This window comes from Pteropus vampyrus, unplaced genomic scaffold (genome assembly GCF_000151845.1).
Source record: "Pteropus vampyrus isolate Shadow unplaced genomic scaffold, Pvam_2.0 Scaffold119, whole genome shotgun sequence".
In the NCBI taxonomy this organism is placed as follows: domain Eukaryota; kingdom Metazoa; phylum Chordata; class Mammalia; order Chiroptera; family Pteropodidae; genus Pteropus; species Pteropus vampyrus.
In genome coordinates, this window is record NW_011888900.1 from 3,457,218 (window position 1) to 3,469,880 (window position 12,663).

The 12,663-nt window shown below is 33.9% G+C and overlaps 1 pseudogene; it reads right to left on the bottom strand.

The window, feature by feature from the left end:
• Positions 1-9,896: 9,896 nt before the first annotated feature.
• Positions 9,897-10,015, bottom strand: LOC111743712 (annotated as a pseudogene).
• Positions 10,016-12,663: the final 2,648 nt, after the last annotated feature.

Genomic DNA, 12,663 nt, shown 5'->3' on the forward strand with positions numbered 1-12,663 from the left:
ACTTGGGTCTTCCCACATCAGATAAATTATAGTGCACAACAGTTCTTCGAATAGCGTCATTTTGTTAGACAACATTTTATCATAATGTTAATGAGATGCCTTAGAAACTTAACTCTTGTTTATATCAATTAACCTATGGTAACTTGGTTTCATTGTCATTACTATGTAATCTAAGACATGTGGTCCTCAGGTGACTAGACTATTCTGCTATTGCTGTTTAACAGCAGGATATGGCAACAGATAATCTCCACTTTCTCCAGCTACTTGGTATATGCTCATCGAAAGATAAAATGATGGAAAGTGTCAGGAGACGTGTCTTCCAATGATGAGTCATCTTTATGTCTTATTGGGCCATGGAAGCCAGTCAAATAAAAGGGGGGGAGTCAAGCCTGAATACTCTGAAAAATTAGAGGCATATTTTAATATCATTTTCTTTCTAAATGACACAAATTTATATTTACATATGTGAAACTTCTAACACATTTTTGTGATTAACATTTTGGGACTCTGATCAAAAGTATATTCTCTCTCTACTTTTGGAGGATGCTGAGGAGTAATAGAAAATGTAATAAAAAATGTTTCTTAAAAAGATTATCTTTTTTTTTTTAATAGAAATTCAGCTACTGTTAGTCCAGAAATCAATTATTTCCTGAAGAGGCCTTAAATGCCATTGGCCACCTGGGCAAGCCAAGTCATACTCTTGATTAGATCCTTCTTCATAACTTAATTTTTTCTGCATACTTTATCTTGAAAGATTTTAAGGTTTCTGTTATATTTAAATATTCTATTTTTGAGAAATGACTTTGCCGCATAGAATATCCAACTTAGAGATACATGGGTTATTCAGAGACAATTACATTGCACTATCCCCTAGGGCTACGTAATCACAGAAGCTCAACACAAAACAGTTCGAATTCGGCTCTTACGTTTTGCCTTTATATCTTTCCCATTATTACTTCTGGTAAACACTTTATTCCAATGCTGCAAAAATAATAATTTAAACCATTCATTCTTTAAGATATTTTCAATGTGGCAAATTTAAGAATATAGTCAAGGGGAAAAAAATACAAGAATTTAATATGTTGCCTTAAGAAATGAACACTCCTTGAGATACATCAACTATTCAGATCATATACAAAAATTTGAGAAGCAATTTATATTGTGAAATAACTCAATAAATAAACAGCACAGATGTTGTAGATAAATAAAAAGCACTTTCCATGGCCTGTTTTGAGGAACACTATTTTCATTAGATAATCTGTAAAAAAAAAAAAAAAGGTTTCTTCCATTGTCAATCAATTTGGGGAGCACTATAAACTATACCTTCTCGGTGGCTGATTTTTTTCATATAATCATCTTAAATGTCACTAATACAATTTTCAGTCTAGAGACCTGTTAACTTTACTTACACAACATTTACCAAGTTATTTGTTCATCAGGCCATTTTTTCCTTTAAAATCTATTGATGGCCCATGAAATCAATCTCCTAAGAAAAAATTCTGGGATATAATGTCATTTAGTAAATTTATGTATGAATCAATTAGGAAACTATATATATATACATATACATATAAATATATCTTATATAGAAAAATATTCACACATAATTTATTTTTCTATTTTTTTCTTATCCCATTATTCCTTTTTTTTTTTTTTTTAGGATCATGTTTAGTTTCATGGATGCAACATCTTATCTCTCTAAGTAAATTATTTTCAAATATTCTGGATATTTCCTCCCAGGTCTTGAATTGCTTCTGTTACTTATGAATTTTGTGCTTTGTGATTTTTTTGGTCCTTTTCTTTCACTTCAGAGTTTTTCTCATATATTCAGTGCTCTGTGACTACCTAATTTTATTTAACAGAATGACATTAAAAATCTATTAGAAGTCCAGTGCGTGTAGACAAGGCTGTGGACTTTGGCTTTGTTATAAGGCAGGAGTGTCTGCAAGAGTCATTCAGTTTTTCCAGAGAAGCATCCTCTAGTCTTCTGCCAGAGGGGACAGGATAGGCTTTGCCAGGATGATAAGAACAAATGGGACATAGAATTTGGGACTTCTCCACTACCGTATATGAAAGTTCAATTAAACTCTAGGCATAGCCCGAAACTCAATATTTCGTATTAACATGTCTTACAATTATTCTAAAACCTCTCTTTTTAAGTTTCTCCTGAGAATAAACCTTGTATTTAATAATTATGGTTTTATGCTGGATGGAAATTCAAAGGGTGAGCAAGTTTCATGACATTTTAAAGACATTAGGAGAGGGGACTGGAAAAAGGAGTCCAACGACTCTGTCCAAAGCTTTTGGTTTCTTTTCTGTTAGCCCTCTCATTTTTTTTCAGTGTGTTTTATCGATTCAAAACAAAAACAGTAACAAACCAGCAACTATAAATGCTGATTGAAAAACTCAAAATATCACATGATCCTGAGTATTTAAAAATATTATTAGCACATCAGACTGAACTGATTAATTGAGTGTGATCTGGCATCGTCTATTTCAATCACCAAGTTCTTAAATAACAAAGTATTAATTTACTTTCATTATCTCTATTACATATTTCATTCCAAATACTTCATTATAAGAGAAGGGCTTGTCTGGGACCACATTAGTCACAGATGGACCACCAACGAAATCACAAGCGTTCTTTTCTGTAATCTGAATATTATTTTTCTTCATGCAACAGAAAATAATTTTCACATGAAGCATTTATCATTTTTTTCCATTTTGTCCTGCTTTTAACAAAATAACTTTAATAACTTTGGAGACTTAAAAGCTCTCTTTTTCTTGAAAATCGGTTCCAAGAGGAGATTCAATAGAATCTTCATTTTTTGAAATGATCCCATAATTTTTCAGGTCTCTTTCCTAACTGTTCAGTTTGGGACTCCAGCTGTAACATACCCAAGATATTAGTTTTGATGTTCGCCCTCAGATGAAGAAAAATCCTTTCACTCAATTTTTGTTAAAAATCCATTATATCACAACACCATACTTGTTATTAAAATAGCTATTCATAAAACCCTCATCTATGTCAAATCTCAAATGTTTTAGCTATACTCTGCCAATGTTGTGCATCAGGGGGTTACACCATGAGTCATTTGATATGTAAGTAACCATGCTGCTGACAGAATTAGCTGATATTAGAAAATCCAAAACCATACCGTAGATAAGAGACCTTCCAATTTCCTTTTCTATGGTGTCTCTCTCAGCAGCTCTGTTCAGCAGTCTTCTAACCTGCAAAGTCACTCAGTCGACATGAAAGATGTTTTGATGAAAGATTGAGGGTAGGCTGACAAGTGAAGTCATTGACATTAATCATGTTTTATCTGCTCTGTAAATCAGACAAAAATACAAACACAAGGGGTTGAATGGATTTAAAAACAATGACTGTAATACTTCTATTTTTAAAGGGAGACTATTCCAAAATAAGAATATCCAAATATGTAAAACTGTTACGAAAACATCTGAAAATATGTCTTAAAAGAATTATGTCTCCAGACAATTTTCGAATGTAGGCTACACATAAAAACTCTTTTGCAGTTTATAATTATGACATTATTTATAAAGACTGTTGCTACTGAACTTTTGGCACATAGAAAAATTTTCCTTAACCGAAACAATAACCACTCTGTCTCATGCGTACCATATGCCATGTTATCTTATTTATTGGTATTTCTCAATTTTATGTTGGTTTCCTCAGTTGCTTATTGGATGATTTAGATATACCTACCCAGAAAAAGGAGAAAATACCCATCCAAAATTGAGATTAAGTTTTTTGAAAGCTATTTAGTTTTCTAAGAATTTAACCAGCAACCATTTAAAGTTTAGTTACTGAACAACTCAATTTGGGTTAATGTTATGAGGTTGTTTTCTGTTTTGCTTACTTTTTTCCATATTCAAATTAATTTTGATGGTTCGGTTCAACAAAACATTTTGCAAATGACAGTAAACATTTTGCAAATTGAATATCATCTGCACATCATGTGTCTTTTAACGAAAACAAAATTATTCAGTCACAACCATATTCACTCAATCAGAAAAATCACCTGTTATCTATCTTTTCAGGGGCAGTCTCACTAGGGAGTCTGAAGAATCTTCACACAGACAGAATGTGGAATGTCCACTTTCTCAGTAGGAGTGAGAATAGCAATGCCTTACACTTCTGTAACTGTAAGGTCTGCCTATATTACCTCAAAAATCACATTTTCCAAATAACTTTTAAGTAAAGATTAGAAATATTTCTTTTAAAAAATGGGCTTTTGGATTCAATATCTATTGAAATCAGTTGCAAATTCTATAGTATTTCATATACTCAGTCCATGGAAATGTATCATCATCATTGTTCATTTCTGTGAAAGTTTCGACTCTTAAAGAATGGCTTGATGGATAAATATACAGTACTTGTTAATGTTTAGTAAATGAAGAAATTTTATAAAAAGACAAATAATTTTTTTCTTCTTTTTTATGTTCAAAGAGCAAAATTTTAAAGCACATACCACAATTAGATAATTAGATAACTTAATTTTTTCCAGAGAAAAAGAGTAGTTAAGAGTGATGATGTGGCAGTCTACAGAATGCTGCTTCCTCTGATTACCAAAGGGACTATTTCGGAGAGGAATATATCATAAGATTTAACACATTCAAGTTTCTTTCTGGACCCCTAAATTACACATATTATTCATGCTTTGCAGGAAATTACTAAGATTTTTAAATCAAATGACTATTAGAGGAAATTTTTGAGGAATTTGCAAGAAATGTTTTCCTCTAATCTCCTCTTAGAATTAAGCAAAAATGATTGACGCAGAGTTGAGATGCTGATATATATACAAAATATATGCCAATGCAAGTGATGGACTGATGGACAAACAAAATGTTTATAAAATACATCATAATATGTTATATATATATATTAATTTTATGTTGTAAGTATTATGTATATATTAATTATATATTCCTATGCAATTAAATTATTTATGTTCTTAGATGCTTTTCTTAAGGCACTGCATACAATATTTTCTTTTTTTTCTTGAGTCTAAAAAAGGCCACAAATATTAAGCAACCATGTTGGGATTTCCTAGGGTAGTAGGCCCTAGGAAATTAATATAGAACTGTAGAGATAATATATATGAAGTAAGAAAGCAACAGAAATATTTTAATATGATCCATTTTTTAACATTTAAGGGGAATTATGTTTCTTATACCAAAACATTTTCTCTTAAAATATCTAAAATAATTATGTCAAATATTAGAATTAACAAAGAACACACACACATATATAAGTAATATATTTTCCTAAATGAACACTTATTTCTAATTTACATAAGCACATTTGCAAAAAAAGTCATGCTCACTTTTTATTTTATATTATTTTATTAGGAAAAGAATAGGTTGTGAGCATTAGGGATCTTAATTTCTGGCACTAGAACTCTTTCTTGGTGAGATCTTAGCAACTGTGACTTCTGCTCTTTCGCATTCATTCCCAAATCTGTGAAATAAAACTCTTGGACAGAGCGAGCTCTAATATATTGTATAACTAACTGCATTTTCTGAATAAACTGATATTAAAAGTTATATTTCTCTGAGATGTCTACATCGTGTTTCATTGTGATAATTTTTAAATTGTTACTGTATTTCATACAAATTTTCTAGAAGAAATAAAATAACATTGCCATTTTTAATATACTTCAATTAATTTAACAAGTGTTTGTTAAGTATTCCATATATATTAGGCTCACTGTTCCTTCTTGCAGATATATTTTTAATATAATAGTGACCTGGTGCAGTACCAAAGTGTCAAAAATATTTAACCATAACAGAATGTTTATGTAAAGCAATATTATAAGACAATATATCTTAAATTTTATTACATGTGATTATATAAGTAGTCATGTAATGTGATTACTTGACAATACCAAATGGTTTCTTCAGCTCTATACATCAGAGTCACTTCTGTTCTTTATATTTCAGAGATAAATCTCTGTAGGTTTAGTTGCAATGCAGATATTTTACTAAGGAATTTCATTAAAGGACCGGTGTAGGTCAAGGCCATGGCAAATACCTTCTAATGCAGAGCTGGCGCACGATCCAAGTCATCTTCTTCAGGTGGGACAAGAAAAAAAAAAACCCGTCACTGATTCTATGCTCTGTATAAGGCAATGTCACATCTACCCTCAGCTGTCTTTAAAAAAGCTTGTGAAGGGATGATTACCTGCATTCTTTTGCTCAGGTGAGGGGCTACCCTGGTTTGAAAAACTTTTGCTCAGGATCAAAGCACCACGGTTTTTAATATAACACGCTATCTGTTCCTGGGAAGATCCCACCAATTCATTTCAGCATTGACTATCTATTTTAAAAGAAGGAAGCTATGTGAGTACATTTAAGGTATAACAATAAATGCTATAATGTTTGAGGGCTCAAAAAGTCAGATCCTAGACCTCTTAGGAAGCATCATGCAACGTGATGTCTACTTATTTAAAACCAAGTGAGTGACAGGACTCCTGCTGAGACCATTCCTGTCTTACTGACATCTGGTTCCCTAGTTTTGCAATTTAGCTCAGGGGAGGCACTCAAATGGAGACTAGGAGGTCTCAGGGGTAGACATGGCTAGTGGAAAGAAAGGGGTTGAGGCTGAGAAGGCCATTATGCCACCAAGGTTACACAGTCATTGTATTTTCTCCCTCCTGATGTTAGACTATCGCTTCTGTCCCCAGAGCCAGTTCTTTCTAAAATGAGTTGACAAAGTGCTGAAGAAGACTCTCTTTCCCCCACGCTTTTGATGACCTCGCCTTTCTTGGTATTACTAACGATTTTCAAGAGATCCACTTAATCTTGCATTTTCCTTTACTCATTCACAGGAGCACAACCTGGCTGGCATCCTCTATAAATTCAATTCCCATTATATGGTGGAAATATGCTTACTGGAGGAACCGAGGACAAGATCTCAGTGGCAGTACACTTTTCCCTTGAGTATATAATACATTATTAAAGTAAATCATAATGAAAAATCTGGTCAGCTGGATTAACAAACTTCAAAGTATGAAAGAGTCCAAGTTTTAGTGGAAAAATTTTATTAGTTAAAAATATATACAATAATTATCAAAAGTTGGTAATGATTCACATATTTTTTCTCATGATTCCACACTTACTTCATTAATTTGAGAGCCACATCTACTGAGAGAAAGATTATAAACCAAAATATTTTTAATAGGAAAAAAATAAAATACCACTGCAGTAGAGTAACACGAAAACATTTTATTCTTTGTTTAGTGGCCTAGGAAATTAAAATATTTTAAAATTATCCCCCTGTATTAAGATATACTCACTTGTCCAGAGCCTGGAAGAAGTTAGGTCGGGTTCTAACAAAGCCAGGAGTCAGCTTTAAAACAAGTTTAAAAATATTAAAACACACGTGCATTCACAATTCCTCCAATGATAGTCTCTTTTCTTGATGACCCGTTTTCGTTGTTTGAAAAAAAAACTGTAAGTAATTTTGTTCTTTTGTTGAATCAGGAGGGAGAAAGAAAGAAGGCTGATATTAGCGCACGTGAATGATAGCAATGAAAAAAGCTCTGTTGAGTCACAGGTTGCTATTAAAGCTTTTCATGGCATCGTCGATGCTATATAAACTAGATATGTCACCAAGAGATGTAGGCCCAAACACTGCACCGCGAGTTGAGTTGCTCTAAAGGGAGCTATGAGATTCTTAAATCAATGAAATCTTAATTGTGCTCAACAGATAGCTTTAAAAAACAATTTTATAATAAATCTATGCGTCTGATGCTAAGCCAATATATCTATCTCCTCCTATAATTCTTTATTTTCAAAATATTTTACTCCTTCATTACAGAAATACCATATGGAAGAAAAAAAAATTAAACAACTTACACTGGTAAAATGACACTTCAATACTACTGACGGTGTCTCACTATAAAACTTCCACTTATTTATTTATCCGATTATGAATACGTGCATGTAAATTTGTAATTGGTAAATGAAAAAATTTAATAGATGAACATTATTCTGCCTCTTATTATTCATTAGCTGAATGTTAGTATGTAGAATTTTAAAATGTTTGCGAAGCTTTTTTTCTGTTTACATTTTTACTATATTAAAAATATATTTCTTTGATGACTTGTCTACTTATGCAGGCTTTGTGAATTTTGGTATTTTAAATTTCATAAATACGATGTAGGAAAATGCATTCAATGCAAAACCTTTAATTATAAAACATAATCATCTTGCCTTGTGTGATTTTATTCTGGGTGTACATATGCAGTTTAAATTTATACATGCATGCACATCACTTGAAATTGTTCTCCGTTTTAAAGGAAAGATAATTTTCAAGCCCTTCAAGAAATAAATATGAATGTTCCTTTACCCAACCCCCCTGCTGCAAGATATCAAAACCTCGGAGAATCAAGGACAGCAAATTTTGTATTGGTTGGTAGCTGTGGCATTGTAGAACGGGCAAATTCAGAATGCGCGTTGGAACCCAGCTGCTGGTTTAGATCAGCTGGAAATGAAAGAGGAACATCTTATTGAAATGTTCATTTGACATAGGTGAATACCTTTCCAAGAGGAAAATGTGAACTTAATTTATAGGGAAGGCTAAGATGGCAAGCTAGGAGCAGTCTCTAGATCACAAGAACACATCACAAAGGACAAAATATAGATGATAAAACATTGGCGCATGAAGAGATTATGCTCTGATAGACTGGGAAGCAATCTAAAAGGTATTTGCTTTTTGTGTCTTCTCATCACTCATGAGTTCAGAGTGGGATGACTGGGGCTGAGGTTCATTTATTTACCTATCAGAAATGAAACCTGACTTTCATCAAACGATGCTCTCTGCACTCACCTGGGAGGCTTTCGTATCTTTGCATCTGATGACAACATAATGGCATGTTCTGTATCAATGATCTCCTATTTGTCAGAATTATCATATCGCTCACATTTCAAAGAATTTTATGTAAATATAGCTGTACTCGGGCTTCAGAAGGTACAACTTAAGTAGAGGGTCCTGGGCCAGTGGCCACAATAGATCCAGGTGAAGTCACAAGACATCTCTTAGAGTTCCCTCCATTGTAAAAAAATAATATGATTATGAAATCATATACTAAATGTGTTCACTTGTTCATGCATGTTTTCATGTCTTTATTGAATCCCTTTGATGGCCAAGGCAAAGTTATTGACAGATGGACATTTGGCAGGGTCAGGAGCAAGAGTGAAGTAGGTATATTTAAGACATGGTCACCTGAAACTCCTACCAGATTGCTGAGGTCGCAAAGAATTGTTCATGTATGTCAGGCTGCCTTTAATGAAGAAATAAATTGACCTTTACTACTGAAATTCTGACATACAATCCACACAGTTCTCCAGGGGGAATGAGCCCCTGCATTAAAAAACGGCTCGTTAATGTCCTCTGTTGCTTTTTCTCTTCCCTGGTGTCACTGTTCCTGTGCCCTCATTGTGGCTTTCTGGGACCAACTTTTCAATAAATTACCTGCTTTCTTTCTCAGAGTCTGCCTCCCAGGATCCCCAGACTAAGACAAACACAGTAGCATTCTATCAAGATTGCATCTCAATGTGTTAATTCTTTCCCTGTCAAGTGACATTTATGTTGTTTCCTCTGTTTTATTGCTATGAACAGGGATGCTAGGAGCATTCTTCTATGTGTTTTTTGAAGTACGGCATATGCATATGAATTAAGTTTTGAGGAATATACATTCGACTATTAGTAGTGGTTGTTTCTCTTAGAGTTAGACAGCATTAAACTCTATGATAACATTTCTTATTCTTGTTTGTTTGTTTGTTTGTTTTTTAGGCGTGGCAACCTTTGGTTGACCTCACAGATTGCAAAGATCTTGTCAGCTTACAATCCCTTATTTCTTTATTTTTTATGCCTACAGAATCTGGTCTTCTTAGGTGGTCTCCCATCCAAGTACTAACCAGGCCCCATCCTGCTTAGCTTCTGAGATCAGATGGGATCGGGCTTGTTCAGGGTAGCATGGCCGTAGACGTTTTCCACTTTTATGCCTTACTTCATGCTATTTTCCAAGGGTTCATCACCAACCCTGTTGATGAGACAAGGCTGAGTTCAATGATTGCCACAAGAAAGGATTGCCTCAGAGTAGAGAAGGAAAGTCAGAATTTATTGAGATTTGGATGTTTGGTTTAAAGTGCATCTATCAGTGAAAGAACCTGATTAGGACTGAGTAAGAATCATGATACAACAGCCAGGATTTGTGAAAAAATAAAGGTTGGACTTTGGCCAGCGGTTCAAACAATTTTAGGGCACAAAGTATCTGTTGATGTTTTTCACTGAAGAGTTGTTGGTTTCCTGGAAGTTCCAGTAACAAAAAATCAAGCTGGTTCCTGGAAGAGTGAATAAATGCTAATAAAGACAGAAATAATAAAGTCACATAGCAAAGTCTTGTTGAAGAAAAATGTAGGGTTTGGTTTAGGGTGCCAGCGTTCAGGCCCAGTGTGAGGGTATGTGGTTCTGGTTCTGTTCTACTTGCCAAAATACCTCAGGAAATTTTGTTCAGATATAAATTCTCTATTATTGGATGTTTATCAAGTAATAAGTCATGGGAACTCTGTACATGTGGCTAGTAGAAGTTTAAAATTATGTAGAAGTTAAGGAGCTTTTGGAAGTGACGAACATTTTGTTTCTTCATTTCCTAGCCAACAGGAGAATTAATGATTATATTTACTTGACGTCAAGTATTAGCAAGTTTCTCCACATGATTTTGCTGTTGAAAATCAGTAATATCTTCTATGTGAAACTCTTAGCACAAATTTATTTTAATAAACACTACTTAAGCAGGGAAAAAAAAACTTTTTTTTTTTTTTGGGGGGGCAAGTGCTCCTTGAACACCAATTAAATAAAGAATTCACTTGTATTTACAATCACAGTAAAAGTATTGTGTTTCTGCATATTTTTTTTTTTTTAAAGAGTTCACATTCTAAAGCAAGGTTTTACCTTTACAGGGCATAGAATCTCATTCATATATTTCCCTTTGGATGGGAGGATAATATCTGTTAAGGTTCTTGATTCCGAATTTCTTCCTTTTTTGTAAGCCGGATGGGGGAAAGGAAAAATTAAGCAGACGTAACCAGCGCCCGTTCTTTTCTCCCATCTGTTAGCAGGAAGTGTTTTTGCTGCTATGCAGAATAGGGAGTGAGAATGTGGTCCTTTCATTAGCACTTGACCTCCTCGGTTTTAAAGAAACCTAGAAGCTTCTTTCTTCATGATGCTTAAGAAAGCTGCTCTGCTATCGGGGTGGCCTTCGGCCTTAGGCAAAACGTCAAAGCTGGGAAAGGTGGCCTTGAGTGATCTGCCTTCTCTCAAGTGATCTGCTTAACAACTTCACTTACCTCAGGGGCTAACACTTTTGTGCCTTTTCAAAACTGTAATTCCCGGATAACAGAACCTCTTTCCAAGAAAGGATTTGATTTCAGTCATTTACAGTGAAAATAAATATAAATCAATGAGCTACCTCTCCGAAGTACCTGTATTTTTAGCTTCCGGTGGTATTGTGAAATAAAATACTATCAGCCCTCATTAAAGGAATCTCGAGCATCAGCTTTGCAGATGAGGGGAGATTTTGCAAAAAGAAGTTGCCTTTCATATATGAAATCAGGCCACCTGGATTGGATTTCACTACTGTCCTTGTGTTCTCAGCATAGCCTTTGGTGTGTAAATCTAGAAATAGCAGCCTTTGAGTTTTACCTTAGTTACCAGAAACATAGAAATTAATTCCATCTTTAAATAGATGATTACTGCCGATTAAGTCTGTGAATTACATATTATAGAACATGGAATTCTGGGACAGCCTGGGGAGCATGTGGAGGAGCCATTTAACTGTACAATATGCAGGTAGAATATTGCCAATGATGATGATGATGATGATGATGATGATAGTTATAATTCAGTGGAGAAAAAAGGAGGTTTTGGTATATTAAGGTGATTAACAGCATACATAAAAATGTATGTGCTGCTACATAAAAATCTAAGAGCTGAACCACTGCAAATCAAGGCTGATTCCTATTATGCAGTCAATTACTTAGATCGCTTTGGAATAGGGAGCCCATCCAACATATTTTGGCCACTAAAGGAAGTACAGAGAGGAAAGAGTTATTTTAATTAATAATAGCATTTAGTAGATTATGGTTTAAATTAATGTAAATGTTGAACAGAATAACCCAGAGCAATGTGCTGCTTTGTTTTTTTCTGCTGTCAGATTAAATTTCTTTTGTAGACATCCCAAATTGGTTTCTGTTTCCCATATCGGTAGTTGGAGAACAGCATATTTTCATTTTTTTGACCTACCGAACACATGACAGAAGTTATAACCTGACAAACAAAGCATGCACATTTTGATAAACAACACATTTCAGTAAAGGAAAAGGATGAGTAGAGATAACAAGTTGGCAGAATTTTTAAGCAAATACTCTACTTGGCAAACAAAAATGTTTCTTATAAGAGAGTTTGATTTTAGCATCTAGTTTGTGTGCCTGTCTAATGCTTTCTATGTTCATCCCATTTAGTTCTTTCACTCTATGACTCATTAGATCTATTTGTTATGGAGTCATCTTCATTTAGATCTGTTGAAGGTACCATGTCAAGAAACTGAAACTTAGATAATTTTCATGTCCCTGTAA